At 42.1% G+C, this 27,675-nt stretch overlaps 1 protein-coding gene across 1 annotated transcript in view; it reads right to left on the reverse strand.

The window, feature by feature from the left end:
- Positions 1–27,675, reverse strand: part of LOC144501325 (uncharacterized) — a 96,854-nt gene that overhangs the window by 49,026 nt on the left and 20,153 nt on the right. The window lies entirely within an intron of this gene.

A 27,675-nucleotide genomic window follows, 5' to 3' on the forward strand; every position in this document is an offset into this window, starting at 1 on the left:
TGTTCCTATGTTGTTCAGTTATAAATATCAATTGGGGAAATAAAATACTCATAAGAACAGATAACTGGATGGAATTGCACTACTGCACCCTTCGCAGGGGTGTGGGGTGGGGTAAAGTGTATTCCAAGAGTTTGAAGACTTGGAAAAAAGTTGTTCTCAGCACTGTTGCCTCTGGTGGATAAATCCTTAACCATACAATGTAATGTATGCAGTGTTTGTGACATTTCTTTTCCCAGACACTTTTATCATCTGTTGTGGGCTTGATCCTCTGAGAATTTGAAGTCACAGACAGTTCAAGGATCAATATTGCAATCTAGTAGCCTTACTGTTCGAACATAGCTTTCCTATTTTCAGCATTGGATCAAAAAATTCTCCCTTATATTTATTTTAAATCAGGGGAGCTCCAAGCGTTTTGTCGTTGTGAGTTGCTAAGATACATGCTGTGGAGCATTGTGTATATATTTTAAACTGCAGATAATGAGATGTAGGTGTTAATTCAAGATTTATCTACCACTTAGGCGAAAGTGCTGAGAACAATGCTTATCATAATAAATATGTAAAGTAACAATACAATCATAGCCTCATTCGTGGCACAGTGGAGGTCATTTGGCCTGTAGAAACATAAAAAATAGGAGGCCATTCGGCCCTTTGAGCCTGCTCCACCATTCATTATGATCATGGCTGATCATCCAACTCAATAGCCTGATCCCACCCCCATATCCTTTGATCCCCTTCAGCGATATCTAACTCCTTCTTGAAAACATATAATGTTTTGGCCTCCACTGATTTCTGTGGTAGCGAATTCCACAGGTTTACCACTCTCTGGGTGAAGAAATTTTAAAACGAAGGTATTACACATTGCTGGATGATAGTTTATTTTCAGTCCAATTTGTGCATTAAGATTCACTTTTCCTCTTCCTTGGACATCATTGCTTGGTTGTTTTGCTTACAGTTAGGTCCAGTTGTGCACTGACATCTTTTGCTTGTGCATGCTGGTGTTACTTAGCTGCTCTTTTTCTTACCTTTTTTTTTAACCTTTTCTTACACATTTCTTTCACTCTTCATACAATATTCTATTTTCAGATAAATGTTTTGGCGCATTGGAGTCTGACCTGTGAACAGTCCCATTGTGAAGCATTTAATTATTTCATAATTCTCAATCTACTTTTCGACATAAAAAGCAGCTGACTGTTACATGATTATATAATTACATGATTAGATCACAACATTACAAAAGGGATGAGCTTATTTTAATTCATGCATCCCGAAATTCATTTCAGTCCCCCCCCCCCCACCCCAGACATCACTACACTATTAAATTGTTTCTTAAATGATTCCAGACTTATTGCATCAACTGCTCTATCTGAAAGTCTATTCCATGCACTGATCATTATTTATATGAAGAACTTCCTAACAATAGTTCTAAATTTGGCTTTAACTGAATTGAAGCAGTCCCCTTGTCTTACTTTCATGATTTAATTTCAACATTCTGGATTCAGTGAGGTCTTGTGCATTGATAGTGTCCCTACTTGTGGGTTCAAGTCCCACTTCAGGATATGATGGCCATGGAAGGTACATTCATAATGTGGCCAGACAATTTTATTATCAGCCTGTAAATACTTGCAGTGCAGCTGCTGGTAAGTGGTAAGAGCAGGAGAATTTTTCTGGTCAGCCACACTGCGGAAGCCAATGGAAAACCACTGTAACATTGTGCTAAAAATATTCATGAACCAATCCAATGGAACCCAATGGTCACTGAGCCCTCTGAGGACATGGTGCCAGAAGGAGGATTCTGGATTCAACTTTTCCAAAACCTTAACTATGCTGCACGTATCTATAAGGTCACCTCTCCAATAGAAAAAAGTTTATGCTCTGTCTCCAGCAGTACAATATCTGCCTTGTATCTCAGTGATTATAACCTGATGCTTCACTCAAAGTATGGACTGACCAGAACACTGTACAGCTTGAACAAGAGTTGTATCTTAATTGCTTATACTTAGTATTAAGTCTCTTGTCAAAACTCAAAATAAACCCATATCTATTCGAGCATGAAGAGCAACTAGACACATCTGTCTCTTGCTCTGAAAATGAATGAGTTCTCTAGCTGTTCCTGTCCTTTTCAAGGGCAATTTAGAATGGGCAACAAATGCTGGACTTGCCAGCATTCATGAAAGGATAAAAAAAAGGAAAATTATAGTTTACTGAAATTAGATCAATGCCTCTGCAATTTGAGCACATTGGTATTGAAACTGTCTTCTACCTTCGCTCATAAAACTCTCAGTTATTTTTAAACTTTGCATGTGGTTGCTGAACATTGGTAAGGACATGTTAGTTTTGTTTCAAATTTAAAGATAGCTGTGCTTCTTAAGGGCTTTATCGTTGTAAGTCTTTATTGAATTGCCTTAAGACATCTGCCTCCAGAGAGACAATCTTATGACATAGTCGCATGACTACAGAAAGCCAGCTGTGACATCTGACTGATTATATTTCAAAATGCAAACATCAATTTTTTCATATTGAACAAAAATACGAACAGCCCCCTTTTTCTAGCAAACAGAAGACATACAATCCCATGTGACTGTGTGTTACTCAAGTTATCCACTATACATCCACCGTTCTCATGCATTAACAACTGTTTGTTCTACTAGTCAGTCTCTGTACCTGCATTACATACATAAAGTAGAATTTACCGTGCGACCTGCCATAGCAGTGGGAGGGGGCCCGCCATTGGCCAGCGTGGGATATTTTGGTCTCACTGTTTTCAACGGAGTCTCCTGCTGAATGCACCCCTTGTCACCAGGAAACCCTTGGTGGGGGTGAGCTGTCAGCGGGACCAGAAGATCCCACTGGAATGAATGGCCAGAAGGTTTCGGCCATAGTCTTTAAATCATGCAGACCTCTTAATGGATGCATGGGGATTGACCTTGGCTGTTCGTCTAGGGTGTTGTTCCTTGTCCAGAGAGTATTGTTCCCGTGGCACTTGTTGCTATTGTAACTGTTGCTGTTCCATTGCTGCTGTTGGGGGCATGTGAACCTCTGGAATTGATAGTAGTTCTGTACTGAGTGCAGTTGGTGAGATCCCCTCTTCCTGGCCTCCTGATTGCTGTGAAGTAACAGCTTCGCTAGATTGTGCGTATATGCTTGCCGATGCGCCAGTATATTTGGTCATCCACTTCCACTGCGTACAGTCGAGGTGACAATTTCTCTAAGAGTGTCATTTTGGAGAGGCATGGGTTCATGAGTTGGATGTGATATCAGACCGATTACATTTCAAAATCCAAACAAATTTTCCTTGTGGGAACATCAGCAGTTTGGCAGTAATTCCATGGTTTATCTGAATAACTGGCTACTCTCACAGACGACTCAAGTAAGAATGGTTATTTTGTACTTTTAAAGAACTTTAGCCTAATTTTTTTGATTGGGCATGAGCCAATTAGTAATTAGCTAGTGATCAATTTATGGTCACTTCATATGCTAACCCATGTCATCATTTCCAGACCAACATTCCAAAAACATTATTGGCAGGACTACCTCTGATAAAATGTTGAATCAATAAGGGGTGTTAAATCACAGGTGCAGGATGCCAATGACATGTAGGAGGACAGGACACTGCTAGATTTTCTAATGGGGCAAGAGGGGAACTCCTATAATGCATAACACAGAGGTGAGGTCCCTGCTTTGAAACAAACAGATGCACACTCCCAAGGAAAGGAGTCTGAGGTGACTGGGAGCAGGTCACTACAATTGTCACTGCCAATTCCGCCAGGGCAAGCTAATTAAAACAGTGCAGGGAGAGGTTTAATGACTTCATTAGGTAAGGTAGGGGAGACTAGCCAGCCTGTTCACTAATACACTCATAGAGCATGTTTTCCATGTGTGTTTATTTCCCTTCACATCTTAAAGTACTTCAAGTGACTTTTGTGAATGCCAATAAGGCGGTACGGTGCACTTTATAGCTCCAGATTTCACCTGAAATTTCTCCTTTGATCACATCCCTGCATGTATTCAGTGTACAAGAACCCTCTTCTGTAATGTGCCTGCCTATTTGCGTACCTATGATCATAAGAGTATAATTAGTTGCTTATGAATGCATGTCATGATGACAATAATAATTTTTTACAATGTTCTAAGGTAAGGTCAGCCCATTACAACAGAGATGCAACAGCAGATGCCCCACAAACATGGAACCCTATATGTGGAAGGATCTCTGGATATCCCGTGGAGGGAATTTATTAAGGGTATTATAAATGCAAAGGACAGGAGTCAGATACTGGATTCTGAGGAGATTTATCTTCTTTCTCACTTCACTAAATGTCTGCAAAGCTTATCATGGAATCATATACTCTTTCACTCCTTTTGTAAATTAATGTGCTATCTGCTCATCAAGACACCAGTCCAACCTGTCATCCCCCTTCCTCTCAGTTGATTTGTTAGCAGATGATGATCCAGGTCCGCATGCATCTGTCCCTATCAACATTACACATCACACAGCATTACCCACACACTCTCAACAGCAGGTCAAATACAAGCTGGAGGTTTAAACAGTGAGTAAGAGGGCAGTGCATTAGTTGAGATACATAGCACAACTTGCATTGTACCTTAGCTAACAGCTTGGGATTGTTGGTTTCAAGGATCCTGCTTTTAAAAGGATTTAAAACTTTGATGCAGGCATTGAAAGCCCTGCCAAAACAGTGTACTGCAGCTGGAGACTTGGATGGAGGTCATTAAAGTTTTTTTTAATTTTTAAAAATGTATTAGTGTCACAAGTAGGCTTACATTAACACTGCAATGAAGTTACTGTGAAAATCACCTAGTCGCCACACTCGCAGCCTGTTCAGGTACACTGAGGGAGAATTTAGCATGGCCAACGCAGCTAACCAGCATGTCTTTCAGACTGTGGGAGGAAACCGGAGCACCCAGAGAAAACCCACACAGACACGGGGGTAACGTGCAGACTGCACACAGACAGTGACCCAAGACGGGAATTAAACCCAGTTCCCTGGTGCTGTGAGGCAGCGATGTTAATCACCGTGCCGCCTGCATTTGCACCAATATGCTGAATAGTTTTGTAACACTGCAATCTACAATATATCACATGGAAAATCCAGTGACATCTACAATGTTATTCTCTAATGACAGAAGGCTAAAGGGAGTCAGATGGAGCGATTCTCTCATCCCGCTGTGCTAATTTTTGTAGCGCAGCAGGCCAGGAGATTCTCACGGTCGAGCCGATTTACGGGGTTCACGCATGTGTTCCTGCCCCAATAGCATCTCCCAGCGCCGAATTTCCGGCGGCGTCAGCTTCATGCCGGAAATTGGCGGGAAGACGCCAAGATCATTTAAATGGTCATTTTAATCTATTTTGAATGTAATTAGTGGGCCCGGGACTGAAGTCTCCGGACCCGCTAGCATCTCACTCCCACCAGAGTGGTTCACTCCAGGGGAGATTACAGTAGCTCCCCACTAACTAGCGGCCTGATCCTTCTCAAATGAAGGGGGGCACTCGGGGCCCTCCAGAGGGACAGGTGGTGGGGGGGGTGCCCCTTGGGTATTGGCACCTTGGCAGTGCCAGCCTGGGCACCCGGTACTGCTCAAGAGGCACCTTGGCACTGCCCATCAGGCATGGGGCAGTGCCAAGGGGACGGGGCCTGATGGGGGCAGGGCTTGATGGGCCAATAGGTGGGTGTGGAGGTTCCCGCTGCCACTCTGCAGATAGGATCAGTGGGGGAAGGAGGGAAGCCCGTGATTGGGGTGGGCTGGAGGCGGGAGGCGGGGTCAGCTTGCTGGGGCGATCGGGATTGCGAATGGGATGGGGAATCATGGTGGGGGGTGGGGCGGGGGGGTGCGGTTTGGGGGTGAGTCATCCATCGGGTCATAGGGGGGGCAGAGGACCGGCAATCCGGGGATCACGGGACTGGTCAGCGATCGGGTTAGCCAACTATCAGGAGACCAGCAGTGCAGGGCCACTGTGCATGCGCCAATTTTGGCGCTGACAGATCAGCGCATGCGCAGTGGCCCACACAGCTCTATGCTGCCGGCCTCTCCAGTGGAGTTTTTAATGATAGACACAAAAGTGACCTCTGCACAGAGTGAGAGAGAAAAAAAGTGTGAATCACTCAAATTTTCAAATTCGACACTTAGAATTTTTTGGGGCGAATTGCAGCCAGGATCTCTTTTTCATAGATGTTCAGGCAGCTGTCATAGAGGCAGCTGGGGTAGATAATCTGCATCTTCCAACTTCAACTGGCTTGGAAACCAATTGAAAAAAAAACTTTGAAGTGACATTTCACAGATTATATTTGTACCAATGGGCTTGCTGGTTCACTGATCAGTGACCATGGTGAGGAAATCCTCAGTATCAGGTACTTGGCTGCAGTAGGCACTGATGATAGTACCCGGCATTCAGGACAGATACATTTCTCACCCCTAACAGAAAATCTAACCTATTTTCCTGAAATTTTTGTGCTGAACATTCACATGAGTCCTCCAAAGCTTTAATTTCAAGCTTGTTTTGAAGCTAAGTCTCCCACACAGTTTCTATAGATGTCAGAGAAATATTATGCCTCACTTATTCCTTCTAGTTATTCTGCAAAATCAAAGCAAATTGCTGCAGGATTGACCATTGATTTTGCAATGCCTGCAGGGACTAATATTAACTCAAGTGCAAGATAATTCTCACTGGATTGTGATTCAATGTGACAATATATTTCATGTTCTTTTTCAGACCTTAAGCTCATACAAGATATTTAAGGATTAGATAAATCCAGTAAAAGCAACAATATCATTCCAAACAGAGATGGGGGAGAGTGGGAGGGTGGAGGGAGGAAGGGGGAAGTGGGGTGAGAGTGAAGGGGTGGAGAGGGGCAGGGGATAAGTGAGGAGAGGGAGGGGAGAGGCAGGGAGGGTCTGGATGAGATGCAACTTTGGAGAGTTGGTGCAGACTTGATGAGCCAAATTCCCTCCCTAATGGTATTGTGGGTCAACCCACAGCACATGGACTGCAGCGCTTCGAAAAGGCAGCTCACCACCATCTTCTCAAGGGCAAATAGGGATGGGCAATAAATGCTGGCCAGCCAGCAATGCCCATGTCCCACGAATTAAAAAATGGTCTCCTTTTGCACTGTTGGGATTAAATGGAACTAGACAGTAACTCCACTCTGCCTATTCTGATTAGTGGGAACTGAATCTTCTCATTCCCAGCCAGCCAAGTGTAATGACTTCAATCAGGCCCTTGAGGTTGGCCTATTGGAGTATGAACTCCATGATAAAGATCCATCCGTGAGGTGTAACCCCGAGACATAAGTACCTCCGGAAAGTAACCCCGTCCCCGTCCCGGCAGGGGAAAAACCCGGGAGGCAATGCCCTGGAGGGCAACAGATAAACTTCAATGTTTATTTTTAGTGAATAGAGTTAGTTTGTTATACCGTGCTAATGTTATTTGTTGATTTATAATTTATGGGGTGTATTTAGAGGGCAATGCTCTGGAAAACTTTCTTAATGAAAGGGTTGGTGGTTATTGGTAAATGGATGGCATTAGTCGTCGGTAATGTTGAATAGTGCAACTTTTGCGTTTGTATTTTATAATTTGTATTTTGTAATTGTTTTGTAATAATTGTTTGTAATAAAGAAAAGATATCCCTGATTAAAGATCCAATTGGCGGGCCAATCAGGGAGTCTGACTGGTACTTAACCGGGTGTGCCAGTTCCTCTGACACCCATGATGTGGAGGTGTCGGATGTGTTGGACTGGGGTGGGCACAGTAAGAAGTCTCACAACACCAGATTAAAGTCCAACAGGTTTATCTGGTAGCACGAGCTTTCAGAGTGCTGCCCCTTCATCAGGTGAGTGGAGAGTTGGGTTCACAACCTCTTTAACCTGTGCTTAACCCTCTCTCCATTCGCATTGTCTGTACCTGTAAAGACTTGATTACCTGTTAAGACTCGCATTTCAACCATTATCTTGCAATTGAGTCTGTGTCTATATATGCCCTGTTTGTGAACCAAACTCTCCACTCACCTGATGAAGGGGCAGTGCTCTGAAAGTTCGTGCTACCAAATAAATCTGTTGGACTTTAACCTGGTCCTCTGACACCCCTGGAGGTACACTGGTAACTACCAGCACTCTGTGTACTGCTGTTAGAGTTTGTAAATAAAGAGATCTGGTGAAGGGAGTTCTGCCTCTGAAGACTTATTACGCCAAGAAAAAGAGAAAATATATTGACCTCATCAGGTTTCAGCTTAAAATCGATACAAACTGGGCTCCACCTGTAGAAAATAAGGAGTTTATTTATGAAGCTTGTTGGGTAAATCCAAGTATCCCAATAATTTGAATTAGAAAAAAGCTCAATACCAACGGTGACAAATTAATGTAATGAATTCTAACTAGGAAGTATTTGGTGTATCTTGAATGTTGCTGTACCGATATAATAAATTTATTTGTACTCGCAAAGTTCAATAGTTTGACTGTTGTACCTATTTAGAAGCCTAGGGTGCAGGGCTAAGACCTGTGATGCAAGGCATTATCAACATTGAAAACAGTAAGATATGAAGATGAGATGAATTAAACTGTGGTTAGGTGATAGCACAATTGGATTTGTTAAAAACTCTGTACATTATAGAAGGAAGGGAAGATTAAAGGGAGTAATAAGCAGTTCCACAGATTGGAAATCTCAGAGAGAATGAATTAGTGCAGAAATCCTATCAATGGGTCTTGATTTCAGTCCACTGATGATGCAAAGAGGAAAGAGTAGTATTTAAACTGATATATTTGGATAAGTGGTTCGCTTTGTTATCCCTCACATATTGTAGTGTCATTGTCAAGATATTAACATCTAGAGTAAACAAAAAAAATGGACGGGTGGCATTTCCCGCTCAACACGCCGCGTGTTTTGCGATGGTGGAAGCAGCTCTTAGCCAGCGGAGGGATCTTCTGGTTCCGCCATTGTCAATGGGGTTTCCCATTGAATGCACCTCTTGCCACCATGGAACCCATGGCGGGGGTGCACCATTGGTGGGACTGGAAGATCTCGCCAATATGAACCAGTATGGGCCAGTGTGATCTCCTGGACTCGTTTCGATCGCCTCAGGGGGTCGGAGAGGAATTTCCCAGATTTTCTTTTCCCATATTGGCCCTGGGGTTTTCACTCTGGGTTTTCGCCTCTCCCTGGAGATCACATGGTCTGGAATGGGGGGGTAGGGGTGAGTTAATAGGTTGTGATGAACAAAGCATCATAGCTGTGAGGGACAGCTCGGGGATAGGATATTAGTATGTAGATAGGCTGGAAAATTGGGCGGGGATCCTGGATTCAGGATTCAATCCTGGACCGGGCAGCGGCGCGGGCTTGGAGGGCCGAAGGGCCTGTTCCTGTGCTGTATTGTTCTTTGTTGTTCTTTGTTGAACGGCCGGAAAGTTCCTGTCGATGTGCGGGAAATCCAAAATGAAAACAGAAACTGCTGGAGACGTTTAGCAAGTCAGGTAACATTTTTGTGGAGAATAGACAAGTTCACATTTCAGCCTAGAACCCTCATCAAAATATCTAGCAATTTGGTTTACTATATCTTGATATGTAAAACATTGCTTGCTTGACACCCAAAGTCTTGGTTTAGTAAACCCTGACATCTAGTGGTTCAGTTTGCCAAACCTTGAATGCTCATGATTTGTTTTATAAGTTCCCACAACCTTACAAATTTGGTTGAATGATTAAAAATTTCAGAATCTATCATTACTGTCTCCTCAGATTACTGAAAAAATGGTGACTGAAAGAAAGAATTTTGCTTTCCTCCATGTTTGGCCACTTGTGTACCCCGGATTTCTTCCTCCCCCTTCATTAGCAGCCTGTTGCAATACAGCTACAACACTGGATTCTACACAGAAATGTGGAAAATTGCCCACATATGTCCTGTGTACAAGAAGCAGGACAAATCCAACTTGGCCAATAACTGCCCCATTTGTCTATTCTCGATCGTCAGTAAAAGGTCATCAACAATATTATCAAATTGCACTTGCTTAACAATAACTGGTTCACTGGCATTCAGTTTGGGTTCGCCAAGGTCAATCAACTCCTGACCAATCACAGCCTTGATTCAAGCATGGACAAATGGGCTGAACTCCAGAGATGAGGTGAGAGTGACTGCCCTTGACATCAAAGCAGCATTTGACCAAGTCTGACATCAAGGCAGCATTTGACCAGGTCTGGCATCAAGGAGTCCTAGCAAAATTAGTATCTATGTGAATAGGGGGAAACTGTCCGCTGGTTAGAGCCATACCTTACACAAAGAAAGAACGTTATGGTTGCTGGAGGTCAATCACCTCAGTTCCAGGATATTACTGCAAGAATTCCTCAGGCCAGTGTCCTAAGCCCAACCATCTTCAGCTACTTACTCAATGATCTTCCTTCCAAGATAAGATGGGAGGAAGTAGGGATGTTTACTGAAGATTGCACAACATTCAGCACCATTCACGACTCCTCAGATATTGAAGCCATCCATATCAAAATACAGCAAGACCTGGACAATATCCAAGCTCGGGTTTACAAGTGACAAATGCCGGGCAATGACCACCTCCAACAAGAGAATGTATTAATCACCCATTGTCACTCAATGACACTATCATCACTGAACTATCAACATACTGGTGGTTACCATTGACCAGAAACTCAATTGGACTAGCCAGATAAATACTGTGGCTACAAGAGTATGTCAGTGGCTAGGAATTCTGCATCAATAATTCATCTCTTGCCACCCCAAAACCTGTCCACCATCTACAAGGCTCAAGTCAGGAGTGCGATGGAACACTCTTCACTTGCCTGGATGAGCACAGCTCCAACAACACTCAAGAAGCTTGTCAATCCAGGACAAAGCAGCCCATTTGATTGTTACCCCATCCACAAATATCCATTCCCTCCACCACGGACAGACAGTGGCAGCAGATGCACTGTAGGAACTTACTGAGGCTTTTAAGACAACACCTTCCAAAACCCATGACTGCTACCATCTAGAAGGATAAAGACAGCAGATACATGGCTACACCACCATCTGGAAGTTCCCCTCCAAACCACATGCCATCCTGACTTGGAAATATATCGCTGTTCTTTCACTTTCAGTGGGTAAAATCCTGGAACTCCCTCCCTAACAGCATTGTGGGTATATCTACATCACATGGACTGCAGCAGTTTAAGAAGGCAGTTCACCACCACTTTCTCAAGGGCAATTCGGGGTGTGCCATATAGATGGTGGTTTGGCCAGCAATGCTCACATCCCAGAAATGAATAAAAGAAATGTCTTCAGCTGTCTAGGCCCTAAACTTCTCCATCTCTCTATTTCATGTTTCTCTTTTAAGTTATTCATTAAAACCTACCTCTTGGACTAAACTGTCTTCACATCTCCTTCTGTGCTTCATTGTCAAATTTACTCTGCTCATGCTCCTGTGAAGTGCCTTTGGACAGTTTACTACACTAAAGGGGCTATTGAAATGCAAGTTTTGTTGACTATTTGGAGTGATTTTCACTTCTTTCTTTCCCAGTTGTCTTAATGGTTAACAGTTTATTGATTAATGATTCGTGTAGCTTTTACACCCTCTTGGCAGGTTCCTGATATTTCTGGTTGTAATCTGTAGTTGTTTCACGCAAATGAGAGGAAATTGAAATGTTCATGAAAGGTGACGGTCATCCTTTTTAAATTACTAATGGATCACCTGTAATGTAACTCAGGGTGAATTGTTTAGCCTTTGTCTTACCTGTCTTACATTAACTTGCTTCTATTTCTTAGTCTTTTTCACTCTCCCTCTTTGCTTCTAGCACTCTTTCTCTTCTCTATGGTGTTTTCTTCTTTGGCTGCATTTGGTCATTGTTCTGGACTATGGACTTGCTTTGACGTGCTGAGGGGCAGGGCAAGTTTCCGGGCATGCTAATGTGTGATAGGTGCAGGGAAGGATCCAGCAGGGATGCCGGCAACTTTAAGGTCACAAAGAGGAAGAGGATTTTGGTAGAAAGCATGGCTGCAACATATAGGAATAGTAGCACTCTTAAATTTGCTACAGGAATCCCAGATTCCATTTCTTCCTGTTGCCCTTTTCCAGTATCCCCTAAATTGCATCCTACTTAACTATAGTTAAGAAAGCCCACCAACGCCTCTACTTTCTCAGAAGACTAAGGAAATTTAGTATGTCAGCTACGACTCTCACCAACTTCTACAGATGCACCATAGAAAGCATTCTTTCTGTTGTATCACAGCTTGGTATGGCTCCTGCTCTGCCCAAGATCGCAAGAAACTACAAAAGCTCATGAATGTAGCCCAATCCATCACGCAAACCAGCCTCCCATCCATTGACTCTGTTTACACTTCCCGCTGCCTCAGCAAAGCAGCCAGCATTATCAAGGACCCCACGCACCCCGGACATTCTCTCTTCCACCTTCTTCCGTTGGGAAAAAGAGACAATAGTCTAAGGTCACATACCAACCAACTCAAGAACAGCTTCTTCCCTGCTGCCGTCAGACTTTTGAATGGACCTTCCTCATATTAAGTTGATCTTTCTCTACACCCTGGCTATGACTGTACATTTTACACTCTCTTGTTCCCTTCTCTATGAATGGTATGCTTTGTATAGTGCGCAAGAAACAATACTTTTCACTATATGCTAATACATGTGACAATAATAAATCAAATCAAATACCCTGCTTAATACTTTGTTGTTCACACCCTATGTTACCATCAATAAATATTTTTTCACTCACTCCATCTCTTAACCTCTCTGCTCCTTTCTGCCACCCTCTTGCTTTTATTATCTCCCATATCCCTTCCCACCACCCCACTGTTCATATTTTTCCCCAATCTCATCACTCTACCCCTCGTCCTGTCCTCTCTCTCTCATTCCATCTCTGCTGCCCCTCAGCTTTCTCTTCAAATCTAACATTTTCTGAAAACCCAGCATACAATGATAGGTATTCGGGAAGATGTTGCAAGTAAATGTTGAGGTGTGGCAACGTTAGAAGTATTTTGCCGACCCTATTTTAACCGTCTGCATGATGGGAATTAAAATTCTCTTCGATGTAGGTTCCACATGCTTGTGGTAGTCGATACAGTTGAACTACTGCCATCTTTCAGTCTAACAACTATAATTTTAAAAGGCTGCACATCACCCAAATAAAAATCAAATGATCAGTTTTTAAATTATGAAAATGTACATTATTTGATTACTCAAATGAAGGGATAATAAAGAAACAGTAGGGGTGAAACCATGATCAAACAGGAGGTTCGCACAGGACAGGGTACAATAAAGGATCAGGGTAGCCAATGGGGTTAGACCGAGGCTTTACCTGATGCAATTTTTCAAAGCCATCTTAGCCTTTAGGCTAAGACGAAACATCAGATCAAGCCCAGGATGGGTTGAAATGTCTCACCTTGTCAGCTTGGATCTTTTTGTCTCTGATTTAATTTATTATTGTCACACGTATTAGTATACAGTGAAAAGTATTGTTTCTTGCGTGCTATACAGGCAAAGCATACCTTTCATAGATAAGGAAAGGAGGGGGTGCAGAATGTAGTACTACAGTCATAGCTAGGGTGTAGCGAAAGATCAACTTAATACAAGGTAGGTCTGTTCAAAAGTCTGATGGCAGCAGAGAAGAAGCTGTTCTTGAGTCGGTTGGTACGTGACCTCGTTCTTTTGTATCTTTGTCTCAACAGCAGAGGTGGAAGAGAGAATGTCCGGGGTGTGTGGGGTATGAATTGGATTCAATTTGAATTTGGTTTTTTGGTTGGAATAATTTTTTAAAAAGGGATAAAAAGAAACAGAATATATTATTGGTTTGAATCCTGTATTTAGGAAGAACAGGATAGAATATTTAGAAAATCACGCTGTTGTGTTCCCGTGAAAGTTCAATGTTGAACTGTTTGCGGTTGTGAGCCAGACAGACGAAGAAAATCCCATATTACACATGTGATTGGTATCGAGCTGATTGTTTCCATCTCTAAACCAGGAGTATCAAAGAAAATTCTATCCTTGTTGAAACCAATCAGCATGAATCCATTCCTAAATTACAAAATATGCATGTATAAAACGCTAGTTAGGGAACAGCTGGAATATGGTGTGGGATCTGGACATCGAATATTTTGGAAGGATGTGACTAGAGAGGATACAGAGGAAATTTACGAGGATATGTATTTGAAGTCCTGTAACCTGCAAGGCTATGGACCAAGAGCCTGAAAGTGGAATTAGGCTGGATGGTTCCTTATCATGGATATGATGAGTCGAATCCTTGCTGTAAATTTCTATGATTCTATAGAAATGTTTGAGTTTGCTATTATGCCTCCTGTTGGACAAACTTACCCATTAAACAGTCACTTGGACATGGTGCCAGAAAGGTACTTGCTTCTTTGAAAGTACATCCCAGTATGTGTCACAGGAAAGGACAGGCGAATAAGAGAGAAACTGCAGTGAAATAAATATCATCTGAACATGGAAATAGCTAGCTGGCATGTTATCAAGTTAACCTATGTAAAACTGAAAATGTTATATAGACAACAATTTCATTCAACCGATTGATTTTTTAAAAAACATGTCATTACTGATTGCTTTGACTATTTATGAGCTAACCTCCGTGTTATTTTATGCTCTGCAATCAAGGGACAATTCAAGTCCGTGACATGCCAACCATTATGTTGGGAGGAATTGTATTTCAGTGATTTTAACTGAATATCAATACAGTGTATTATCATTACATCACTGGTCCCTGCTCTCACCTCAATATGAGAATGCCTGACTCAATCACCACTCAAATCCCAACAGAAGTCAACATTCACATTCAACATTCACATAAAATTTTACATGTAGCTATCATGAGAGTGCTCTCTGGACATTTAAAAATACCAACAACTTCGCTGCCCTTGATCTCCCAGATGCAAATTGAGCCAACTTGAATGGATGAAATGAGGCTTGTAAACAATGCAGTACAATAGCTGGAACAGAAACATTCTAGCAGGGAAAGTGTACAAGTGTATGGTTATAGAATCAGATATTCCCTCCAAAAAAAACTTGGGTTTGTCTGCAAATGCTTTTTAACTTGTCAAAGATGACAGATAGTAGAGAAAGAAGTTAAGACTAGAGTCCTTAGTTTGTTATTCAATTTGAAGATATATAGCATAGAAAACATAGAAACATAGAATCCTACAGTGCAGAAGGAGGCCATTCGGCCCATTGAGTCTGCACCGACCACAATCCCACCCAGGCCCTATCCCCATAACCCCAAGCATTTACCTTAGCTAGTCCCCCTGACATGAAGGGGCAATTTAGCATGGCCAATCCACCTAACCTGCACATCTTTGGACTGATTTAACAAATGATTTATTTATTAAAGTAGCATTACAGTGGTGTTAGTTTGGTTAGCCTGTCGCAGCACTGTACTTTCCAGAGTCAAGAATATGTTCCCAAATATGAATGACTCATGGAATTTTCCCAAAAATATATGTATGTAGAAGTTAAGTTGCTTCACTTAATTTCTCGTTTACATCTGTGTTACTGTTGGGAATAGTGAAACCAGTTTCATATGTATAAAACTTCCCACTAAAACTAGGAAATGTTTTTATATTGTATTTTCAAATAATTTATGAAAGAAGACTAACTTGCAATTTTTAGTTAGACCATCTAGGGGACAGAGTGTGAACTATTTGGAAACAATGGTTGAATTGAATTACTTCAATCAGAGGACAGTCCAGCTCAGGGATAAGCCCACCAAACCGTTCAGGAAAATTGTACGTCAGTGAATAACATTGAATGTCAACACTGTGTACTTGCTTTACATATCTCACTAAACACTCCCAACCCAACTATCCACTTTCAACATAAGAATGTCAGAATCAATCACCACTCAAATAAAATGCTTCTCATTCATTTGCTTATTAATCTGCAGAAGAAAATGGTACAAAATGCCTGTCAAGAACAGGCCAAATAAGATGGTTTTTCCACCTTTAAACACTTAGCTCTATCGACAACAAGACCAGGAAGCTCATGGGGAGGCATGCAGATCTTGCCATGGGAAACGATGAGGTCAGCAGTACAGGGTATCTTCTCAGCACCATGTTACTAAATGAGCATCTGCATTGTCACCATTAGATCCCAATGAAGAACCGCACAGCCAAATCTTTCAAAACCTTTTTCTGTTTCCTTAATCCCAAAAAGGGGATACTCACCAATTTTTGTCTTCCATCCTCCTTGCCTGCAGATCCACCATAACAATGGTGGGACAGGAGGAGGAGAAGGATGATATATCTATATTCCAAGCATTGATATCTTGTTAACTCTGACATGTTTGGCATTGAAATACACAGGATGTCAAAATCATTCGGATTGTGCACAGTTACTTACTGATCATTGATTATTGGAGCAAAAGCTTTGCTTACCATTCCACTTCACTGATCAAAATCAACATCCAAATTGACTGAGAAACTTAACAAATATCTTAAAAATCCAACTGGGATGTGCAACATCACCACAGCAGTAACTAACAATGATAATAACAGGAATTGAACCATTCAGCCATGAGAAGATCCATAGAAAATAAAAATCTTTCAACCAGAGATCATTATTATTAAAAGACTACCGACCTTTTACGACTACTAAAAGGACAGATGAACTTTCTTTCCTTCCATTCACATTATTTCTCCTGTTTCAATATTATTGCAGATATATTTATTCTATAAAAAGGATTGTGTTTGTCATGAGTAGTGGTTATTTACAGATAACTACATATTCTTTATTTTTGGTTGCAAAATGTAAATCCTCCTTTTTGAATTCATCATCTACCAATTATATTAATTAAAAAGAAAATTTGCATTTATAAGGTGTCTTGCAATGTCATCTCAAAATGCTCCAATTTGTATTTAATTTTCTTTTGGCTGTTATGTATGCAAACATAGCAGCAATTCTTCAACATCATCAATATTTCACAAATATCACTGAGATAAATGGCAATTAAATCTGATTGTAGTGTTTTAGAAAGATGTTTGCTATGATGCTGGGATAATTCCTGCTCCCTTTCAAATAGGATTTTAATGTCAACCCAAACAGGCTCTCAGTTAACATTTTGGCCTGCATTTACCAGCCCGGCCGCCACAGGAATCGGAGCGGGCGAGGGGCGGAGCATGGGAAGGTCCGTTGACCTCGGGCAGGATTTTCCAGTTTTGGGACAAGCGAGACTGTAAAATCCTGCCCTTCATCTGAAAACACACGGCCCAAGAAATAGAGTTGATGTCATTGCTTCAGTGACTTTTCTGAGCTTACAATATAATTTGGTACCAGTACGGATCATGAAAGAAGAGGTAGGTTTTTGTGTAATTCAATCAATAAACTAATGACAATATTTCTAAGAACAAAAGTTACAAACAGAAGGATTACTTTTAAGAAGAAATTTGAATTCCCAGTGACCGACATAAAGAAATCACATGACAAGATTTCACCTTTTAAGACTTTTACCTGTAACAAACTAAAATCAAGAACAGAAGAAGGAGTAGATCATCTGGCCCATTGAGCCTGCTCCACCGTTCAATATGATTGAAGCTGATCTTGGGCTTCAACTCCACTCCTCTACATTCTCTCCAAATCCTTTAATTCCCTGAGAGACCAAAAATATGCCTCTCAGACTTAATTGTATTCAACTATGGGGCAATCCCAACCCTCTGAGTACAGAATTCCAAAGATTCACCTACCTTTGAGTGAAGAAGTTTCTCCTCATCTCAGTCCTAAAAGATCAGTAGCCCTCATCCTGAGCCTGTGGCCAATGATTTGAATTTCCCCATCTCGGCATCTATCCTATCAAGCCCCTTCAGCGTTTTTTAGGCCTCTCATTCTTCTAAATTCCAGAGAATATAAGCCCACTTTACTCAGCCTCTCATCATAAAACAACCCCTCATATCAGTGAACCTTTGTTGTCCCACCACTAGTACCAAGAACAAGGAACAAAGAACAGTACAGCACAGGAACAGGCCCCTCAGCCCACCAAGCCTGCGCCGACACATGACGCCTGTTACAAGTTGGTACTGCCAGGTTGATATGGTGCCAACCTGTGCCAAGGGGCAGTGCCAGGTGTTGTTCCCCGGGGGGACAGTGCCAGAGGGGGTGTTCACCGCGGGTTATACTCACCTTTACTTCAGCGGGGAATCCCCAGGACATGCTTACGTCTTGCTGAGCCTATTGTAACCACAATGGTGGTGTGGTGTAAATATATGGCGGAGGGGGTCAATATCTGGTCGTGTTAATTATATTAAAATGTATTTAAATGTATTTGCCAACTCCGATCAGTGGGCTGGTGGGGGAGGATCATTCATGTTCTGATAGGGGCACTCTTTAAACAAGGCAGCTGAGCTTTGTGAGGGGCAGCGAGAATCGGAAATCATGATCTCACCAGCAGGATACGCAACTTCTGAGTTTCACCGCATCTTGAGGCTATGCCAGCAAACTCATAGATGGCGAGAGTGGGCTAAAGATCCCACCAAATGAACTCACTGCTGAGTCCAGAAGGCTGTATTAGTGACTAATCAGAGGATATTAGGCATAGGCAACTAATACATTAAAGTACAGAAAATGTCACTTATTAATTTCGTAACATGGCCAATGACCCTATGCCATGTTTATACATTATACCACACCTATTGAAAAGTTATTGTCTTTTCAGAAGCCAGTCCAAAATTATTCCCAGCTTCCAATAGGCTTGTTTCTCCCCATTTCACTGAGTCATGACATCCAGTGCCCACCAAAAGTTGTTTCCCTCATTCCTCTGAGTTTCCCCAAACCAACTTCCTGCACCAAGCCCCATTCCGGTGATTCCTTCTCTCGGCCACATAAAGACGAATCTTGAGTGTCCATCAATCTCTCCAGGCTCCATCTCTTTGACTAGAGGATGAGCTCCCAACTGCATTCTGCCTGGTAGCTAACAGAGAACAGCCTTTTCCCTGCTCTTAACAGCAGCTGTTGTTTTCATACTCTCCCCCTGCACCCCCCCCCCCCCACCTTTGGCTTTTACACACGTACACAGAGCTTTTACACTTTTACACACTTACACAGAGCTAAGACAGTTTATCCTTTGTGTTCAAGTGTTAAACCTGGCACCTGACTTTCAGTGAGGCTTTACATTAGCCCTCATTCTGAGGTACCCCAGGCCATACAGGTTTATTATTGGACAGGACTAATAGCAGATCACGTGCTCCCTTTTACCTTGAATTAAAAGAAACAGTCTATAGTATAACCATCTTCTAAAACCTCACACTCGTATAGAATCGATAGTGGATGTAGAGTGATTATTAGCTTCCTAGATAGACTGTAACTGGATTCAAGGACATATTGGGGTAAAAAATTGATATGCCTTGCACCAATTCTACACCTGAAAGTATACCAATTTAGCAGTGGGCTGGTCTGTGCAAACTTAACAGTGGGACATATGGATGCCTAAAGTAGGTACTGAGTTATTTAAATATGTCGATGAGGGTCCAGTTGAAGGGCTGTTTGAAAAATGTGTTTCCAATGACAGTGGACCTGAGCTATCAAAATTCTTCAGGGTCCCTTGTAGTCATCAACCAAAAGCAAGTATTTTAATTTTTTTAAAAAATCATCTATTGAATAGCTAGGGAGTGCAGGAATGCTCCTATTAACTCCATAGTCTTAATATTGCAACCCTTATCCTCACTATCACATTGCCTGGTCACCCACTCCGCCAGAATTCATCCAAGACTGAAATTTGATTTTCTTGTGGGCTAGCTGCCTGAATGGCAGAATTGGTGCCTAATTTCAGCCCTCTATTTGTGTAGATGTTGCAATGAGTCTGGGTGCAAAAATAGGCTCACAATTATTTCTACCCAGCTGTATAACTTTCATTGGTTTATGATTGATTGGAAATGAGTTTTGCCAGTTAACAAGGCCACTAGATGGAGTATTTGACTTGATGATTTCAAAAAATCTATTTCATGGTATCTAATTAAAGTATGGCTTGACAAGAATTGATAGATTCGAAGCTCCCATATTATCTGAAATAAACATCAACTGTACAACAAAACTAGGCAAAGTTAAAAATTAAGTATTATTCCCTAAATTACAACAGTGACAATATCACAAAGCTTTCGCCAGCTTTTAAATACTTTGAGATATCTAGTGGTTGTGAAAGGTACATGACGTAGGTGCAAGGCTCTTTTTATTACTTTTGGTTATTCCATCTCCTCAGTCAATTACTCTCCCTTCTCTTACATTGTCAGTCTATCATTCAAAACTATTCTCATTCTCCCTGTCAAAAAAGACTTGGGAAGATGTTGCGAGGTGGGTCCATCCAAAAGTCTGATGGCAGCAGGGAAGGAGCTGTTGTTGAGTCGGTTGCCACGTCACCTCAGACTTTTGTGTCTTTTTCCCGACGGAAGAAGATGGAAGAGGGTATGTCCTGGGGGCTCTACATCCTAGCTATGACTGTAACACTACATTCTGCACTCTCTCCTTTCCTTCTCTATGAATGGTATGCTTTATCTGTATAGCGCGCAAGAAAAAGTACTTTTCACTGTATACTAATACATGTGACAATAATAAATCAAATCAAATCTAAATCAATGATGGAAGGAAGGTCATGATGCAGCAATTGAAGATGTTTGCCCAAGAAACTCCAAAAGAAAAAAATGTACAAGGGCAAGGTTGTGGTGAGGGTTTGGCGGGGGGAGTTAAGTGGTGAATTGGTACACCATCTGCAACTTGTAAGAGAGAAGATATTGCAGAATGAGGGGAAAGCAGAATGTATGAAGGAGGATTAGATATGAGGATATCACTACCTTTGATAGTTTCAGCTTCACTGGTGGCTGCAGTCACAGGAATGCTTTCAAAGCCAAGATATAACTGGGATTTGCAGCAGTGCTAGGTTTATGAGGGTGAGGTGAAGCATATGAATGTTAGGTATGACTTCTGATTGATTGGGATTGTTGGTTAATAACAGTGGTATCGTGAATTGAATAGTAAAGTTAAAGTAAAGTTTATTTATTAGTCACAAGTAGGGTTACATTCACACTGCAATGAAGTTACTGTGAAAATCCACTAGTCGCCACACTCTGGCACCTGTTCAGGTACACTGAGGGAGAATTTAGCATGGCCAATTCACCTAACCTGCACACCTTTGGACCATGGGAGGAAACCGGAACACCCAGAGGAAACCCACGCAGACACGGGGAGAATGTGCAAACTCCACACAGACAGTGACCCAAGCCAGGAATTGAACCTGGGGTCCCTGGCACTGTGGGGCAGCAGTGCTAACCACTGTGTCACCATGCTGCCCTATTCTCCATGCACCTTTTCAGGACCTATCCAAATTTAGCCCCCAATCCAAAGCAGAACAACGGCACAAGATTGTGGCAAGGTGAGTGGGGTCCTGGCTTGAATTTTTGGGTTACATTTGCCAATCATAGAAACCCTACAGTACAGAAAGAGGCCATTTGGCCCATTGAGTCTGCACCGACCACAATCCCACCCAGTCCCTACCCCCATATCCCTACATATTTTACCCGCTAATCCCTCTAACCTATGCATCTCAGGACACTAAGGGCAATTTTTAGCATGGCCAATCAACCTAACCCGCACATCTTTGGACTGATAATCTTTACAGATGACACCATGTCATAAAAACACGAGGAAAAAGTACTCTGGTTTAAATTAATTTAAACTTAATTACATTCGTATAAAAGTCTTAAATGTCTGGTTTAACTTCAATTCTAGATTTCGAACTGTCCAGAGTTACACAGATGATTACCTTATTGCACAATACTATTGTCTGATAGCAAATTTGCCTAAATGCATTTTTGTTCTTCAATTAAACATTTATATTTGATACAATAATTTAACTTTGATGTACACTTATCAAAATTAGCAAGTTATAAATAGAGTAATATTTTGTAAATGGTGGTTTATGTATGTAGAAGATGAAAATGTAGCAACAGTTAGCTCTGGAAATAGCCAGAGTTTATGTCCACTCTTCCACTTAAAAGAATTTCATGTGTGTGCTGTTTACACTGTTCATCTGGTGATACTGGAACATTACATTTGCTGATGCAAGCACAAGGATAATCCATTAATATTTTTCACAGTTGAATAAGCAAATTGGCTTCAAAATTTCAACGGTGCCATTGTGCTACTGCAAGTGAGGTGGACAGGATTTCTGGCGGCCATGATGTCCTAATCCTGACCCCATCTTAAAATGGAATCAGGTAATTAACCTGGAGGGAGAGCAAAAACTATACAGCGATTCCAACTTGCATTGCCCCAGATATATTGGGGCAAGGGAATCAGGAAAACACTCCAGAGTTAGAGCAAGAAAAAGCCCTAAGGGTGCAAAAGGTAGAGCTGGGAGAAATTGAAATCTCCTACTGCTTGGAGGGAAGCAATATTTGAAACTGGGAATCTGGCAGAAAAGGATGACAGTCAGATCACAGCAGCCATTAGCAAATTTCAGGACTATGACTTGGTCATCCTCCTAAAAAAAGATATGAAGCAGCATTAACAGGCTCACACACAAAAAACAGAAAATGCTGGAAAATCTCAGCAGGTCTGACAGCACCTGTGGAAAGAGAATAGAGCCAACGTTTCGAGTCTGGAAAGGTCATCCAGATTTGAAACATTGGCTCTATTCTCTCTCCGCAGATACTGTCAGGCCTGATGAGCTTGTCTAGCATTTTCTGTTTTTGTTTTAGGTTCCAGCATCTGCAGTATTGTGCTTTTAGCATTAACAGGCTGTTTGGAGTTGGTGCTGGAAGTCATATCATCTGCACTTTGTGGAACAAAGTCCTTATGGCATTTCCTTTTCACCCAGAACATTGAAATGCAGTTGGAAGTTTTATAATCTCTCCAGACTTGTGAAGATAAACTACCTGTTTCCACCTGACATTTTTCAATAGTGCCTTTATATATCTGGCACTCCATTGCATTCAATTAGGTCACAAGCAGTGGTCTCCAGCACAATAGTTTCTGACCTCCTTAAAGAAGCAGCTTTGGGGATCCTGAAGACTGTCAGTGGATCCTATGGTAGACAGAGAAAAAGGAGGGCCAATTGTCGCTGCAGATTTTTTCTGGCCCATTTTGTAAATGTTTTCTCTAATGTGTTGGGTAAAAACACACTAGAAAGCAATATGACCAAATACAGTATATATCGTGTGTTGTGTAAACCTTGTGATGCAAAGTGCTGTATTGCAACGTATGTTTATTTGCTTCAGGTACTTGAGAGGATGTTTGTAGGGCATTTTGTAATTGAAAATGCAGTTTACTTTCCTGAATTATTTCCTCCTTAAGCAGACCTCTTCTGTAAGATGTTCGAGAAATATGTAATCTCTCCTAGTGTAGCCTTACTATAGAGCCATAGAATCCCTACAATGCAGAAGGAAGACATTCGGCCCATCAAGTCTGCACCAACTCTCTGAAAGACAGGTGCACCAGGCCCAACCCACCGCCCTATTCCCATAACCCCCTGCATTTATCATGGCAAATCCACTTAACCTAACATCTTTAGACTGTGGGAGGAAACCAAAGCACCACGAGGAAACCCACACAGACACAGGAAGAACATGCAAACTCCATACAGACAGTCACCCAAGGCTGGAATCAAACCGAGGTACCTGGCACTGCAAGGCAGCAGTGCTAACAACTGTGCCACCATGCTGCACCTATTCTGTGTCCCTTCGTTACTTCTTCTTCCTCCTACATCTGTTATGTCCCCATTAAACATACATACATAAGAATTCCCAAGATGAGCCTATGATATCCATGGTAGAAAGATGAGAACATAAAGATATTATTGCCGGCAACTGCTGAAAGCCAGTTTCCTTTGCGGCTGAGAATTCATTTTTAGTATTGATTCTGTTAAAGACTGCACTCAACTACGGCCGCGACTTTCCGGCCGCATCGCGCCCGGTACCGATCACGTTGGAGTGGCATGGGGTTGGAGGATCATGGGTGAGGGGTCTAGTGCATTCAGTGTCAGAGTGACACCATGTTGCAATCCTCCCAACCATTGCGCCCGGGTGTAATCTCATTCCTGTCCAGTGAGGGTGGGAAACAGATGAGCAGTGTGTTTGAAGCCGGATTCTCCCAGTTCCCAGGATTCTCCAACCCTTTGGCGCAGTGAGAACTCAGCAAGAATCACGACTGGTCTCCACAAATGGCGTGATGGCGGGGGGCTTGGAGGCCCCTGAAAGCCCCGAGGATATAGCTGGACAGTGCCCATTTGGCAGTGCCACCTGGCACCCTGGCAGTGCCAACTGGCATCTTGGCAGTGTCAGGTGGGAACAGCCAAGGTGCCAGGTGGACACTATCAAAGTGTCGTGGACAGTGCCAAGGGAGTGCAGCCTGAGGGGGTCATGAAGGGGTGCATGAAGTGGGGACATGAAGAGGGTTATGAAGAAGGTCATGGAGGCATGAAGGGGGTCATGAATGGGGGGCATGAAGAGGGACCTATTGGAAATGCCCCGATGCAGGCGATCTATATTGGGGAAACATGCCTTGAATGAGGGGAGTCATGTCTGTGGGGAAAGGGAGGGGGTCTTCAATTTCACTTTTGAGAGCACCATTTAAAAACTATGCTCAATCTCTGTGAAGCTGGGCTTGCCAGCTAGTTTAAGCCCCGCCCCTCTCCCAGTGTGGAAAAATTGCGATCTGATTCGCACCAAATATTCCGCCCTTCAGAAGTTGGTGGTGAGCTGCCTTATTGAGCCCTATAGTCCCTGAGGTGTGGTTACGCCCACAGTGTTGTTAGGAAGGGAATTCCAGGGTTTTCACTGAAGGAACAGTGATATATTTCCAAGTCAGGATGGTGAGTGACTTGAAGGGGAACCTTCATGTGGTGGTGTTCCCAGGTATCTGCTGCTCTTGTCTTTCTAGATGGTGGGATTGTGGGTTTTGGAGGTGCTGTCTAAGGAATCTTGGTGAGTTCCTGCAGTGTATCTTGTGGATGGTACACATGGCTGTCACTATTGGTCAGTGGTGGATGTTTGTGGAATGGGTAGCAATCAAGCGTGCTGCTTTGTCCTGGATAGTGTCAAGCTTCTTGAGTGTTGTCGGAACTGCATTCATTCAAACAAATGAAAAGTATTCCATTACATTCCTGACCTGTGCCTTGTAGATGGTGGGCAGGCTTTTGTGGGGTCAGGAGGTGAGTCAAAGCCTTTGATCAGCTCTGCTAGCCACAGTATTTATATAACTAGTCAGTTCAGTTTCTGGTCAATGGTAACTCACAGGATGTTGATAGTGGGGGATTCAGTGATGGTAATGCCATTGAATGTCAAGGGGCAATGGTTAGATCCTCTCTTGTTGGAGATGGTCATTGCCTGGTGCTTATGTGATGCAAATGTTATTTGCCACTTGTCAGCCCAAGCTTGGATATTGTCTAAGTCTTGCTGCATTTGGACATTAACTGTTTCAGTATCAGAGGAATCGGGAATGGGGTTGAACATTGTGCAATCATCTGCAAACAACCCCAATTCCTACCTTCTGATGGAAGGCAGGTCATTGATGAAGCAGCTGAAGATGGTTGGGCCTAGGACACTGCTGTAATTAATAAACTTGGAATTACAAAGTTAATCTCATTAATAGCAAGTGTAGAGAACACCCAGTAGAGTGCATACCTCCACTGCACTGTGTTAACCCAATGTCATTACAATTAAAAAATGCTACTCTTCTTTAAGTATTTTCCCTGACTGGTTGATACTCTGTAACTACAATAATGAAAGATGAAATTTCTTTTAGGAGCGTCCATTTTACTGAGGAGGCTTCAAGCCAATCCACATCCAACAAACAGCTCTATAAACTGCTCACATTTTGAGTGCTGTGACAAATTCCGCCACAGCAGCTAAGACAATTTACAACATTCAAAAACAATCAACAAACATTCTCAATAAAACAGCCCGTGACATTCTAAAAAAGTCAATTCATCCTATCTGCCAATGTTAAATGTTCCTTTAAAAAATTCCAGGATCTGGATCCACAACTTCGCTATAAACTAATCAGTTCTTCCTTGGGCCATATCCAATTGTTATTAAGTTTTGTTGAAATACATCCTTTAGTTTGTTTTTCACAGACAAATGAACAAAGACAAAAAAATATTACTGCTGCCCAAATTCAATCACGGAGGTAATGATTATGAAACTACTGGATTGACGTTAGAAGAAAATATGGTTCACTAATGGTCTTCATGGGAGGACATCTGCCATCCTTACTTGGTCTGGACTACGTGTGATTCCAGAACTGCAGCAACGTGGTTGATTCTTTACTACTGTCTGAAATAGTCCCGGAAGTCAGTTGTATCAAACCATTACAGATAACTATGAAATTTCAGCCCCAATGTGCCTTTGTGAAAATTCCTACACAAAAAATATTAATTTACAAGTAATTCATGGATGAGCTGATCAGCATTTTGGTTCTGTACACTTGATTTTGTTGTTGACTCTTGTAACTGAGTGAATGTACCCTTCTTAATGGCGAGTAAATTAAAAGTGGTGAGAAAAGTAGTTGTTTATTTATGACTTCTGTGCCACCTTCCTACAGCCAATTGTAATCAGCTTTAATGCATACGGAGAAAGTTGATAAGGAACAAATATAAAGAACATTGGATCTGGACCCTTATTAATGTCACAAGGATTTAATTGCTAAACTTTGACAACAGTAAACTTATGGTTCTTCACTAGCTGATTTACCAAAGGAGCATCAGAAGTGATTTGTACCAGAGTGGTCACTATATAGTCTTAAAATTCCTGCATCTGAGTAGGATTGAGCAGGCCAAGGGGAGGCTTGAAGGGTCAAATGGCATCCTCCTGCTTCTATTTTCTATGTTTCTACAATAAAAACAGCATGCATCATGTTTCTATCAGGACTGGATGTACTGATTCATGAGTGGAGGAACTCATTTATGGAGGGTTATCTTTTATGGTATAGAAGGGCACTTTCCATGAAAACAATGCTTCTCAAACTTTTTTGGCTGAAGGATCCTCTTTCAAATGGATCAGTGATCACAGCCACTACTTGCCCTCTACCTACATATGGTACTATGTAATACTTATAATATAAAAGTGCTGCACGTAAATAGTGTTTTAATAATGCTTTTAAGAAAACAGGGATATACATAAAGATATCAGTGAGGTGGATATGCCTGTTCCTAACTAGAGGCACAGTAAGAAATCTCACAACACCAGGTTAAAGTCCAACAGGTTTATTTGGCAGCAAATACCTAACTAGAGGGTCAGCCTATCCTTATTTTGATCTTTGCCAGTCTACCCTTGCCTGTTGGCAAGCACCACAGACATCTCATGCGCACTTTCACATGATTCCACATACCTCCTGGAAAATAACTACAAAACCGAAGGGTTCACTGTAGTTTGAGAACCAATGCCCAAGACCATTTATTCCAGCAAGCATGGGAACAACTTACAGGCAGTAAATATTGTAAATATTGTTGGCAGAACCCAGTTTTTTTTAACATTAACACTACAATGAAGTTACTGTGAAAATCCCTTAGTTGCCACACTCCGGCATCGGTTCGGGTACACTGAGGGAGAAGTTAGCCTGGCCAATTCACCTAACCAGCACGTCTTTTGGACTGTGGAAGGAAACAGGAACAGCCGGAGGAAATCCGCGCAGATACGGGGAGAAAGTGCAGACTCTGCACGGAAAGTGACCCAAACCGGG

Source organism: Mustelus asterias, chromosome 12 (genome assembly GCF_964213995.1).
Source record: "Mustelus asterias chromosome 12, sMusAst1.hap1.1, whole genome shotgun sequence".
NCBI lineage: Eukaryota > Metazoa > Chordata > Chondrichthyes > Carcharhiniformes > Triakidae > Mustelus > Mustelus asterias.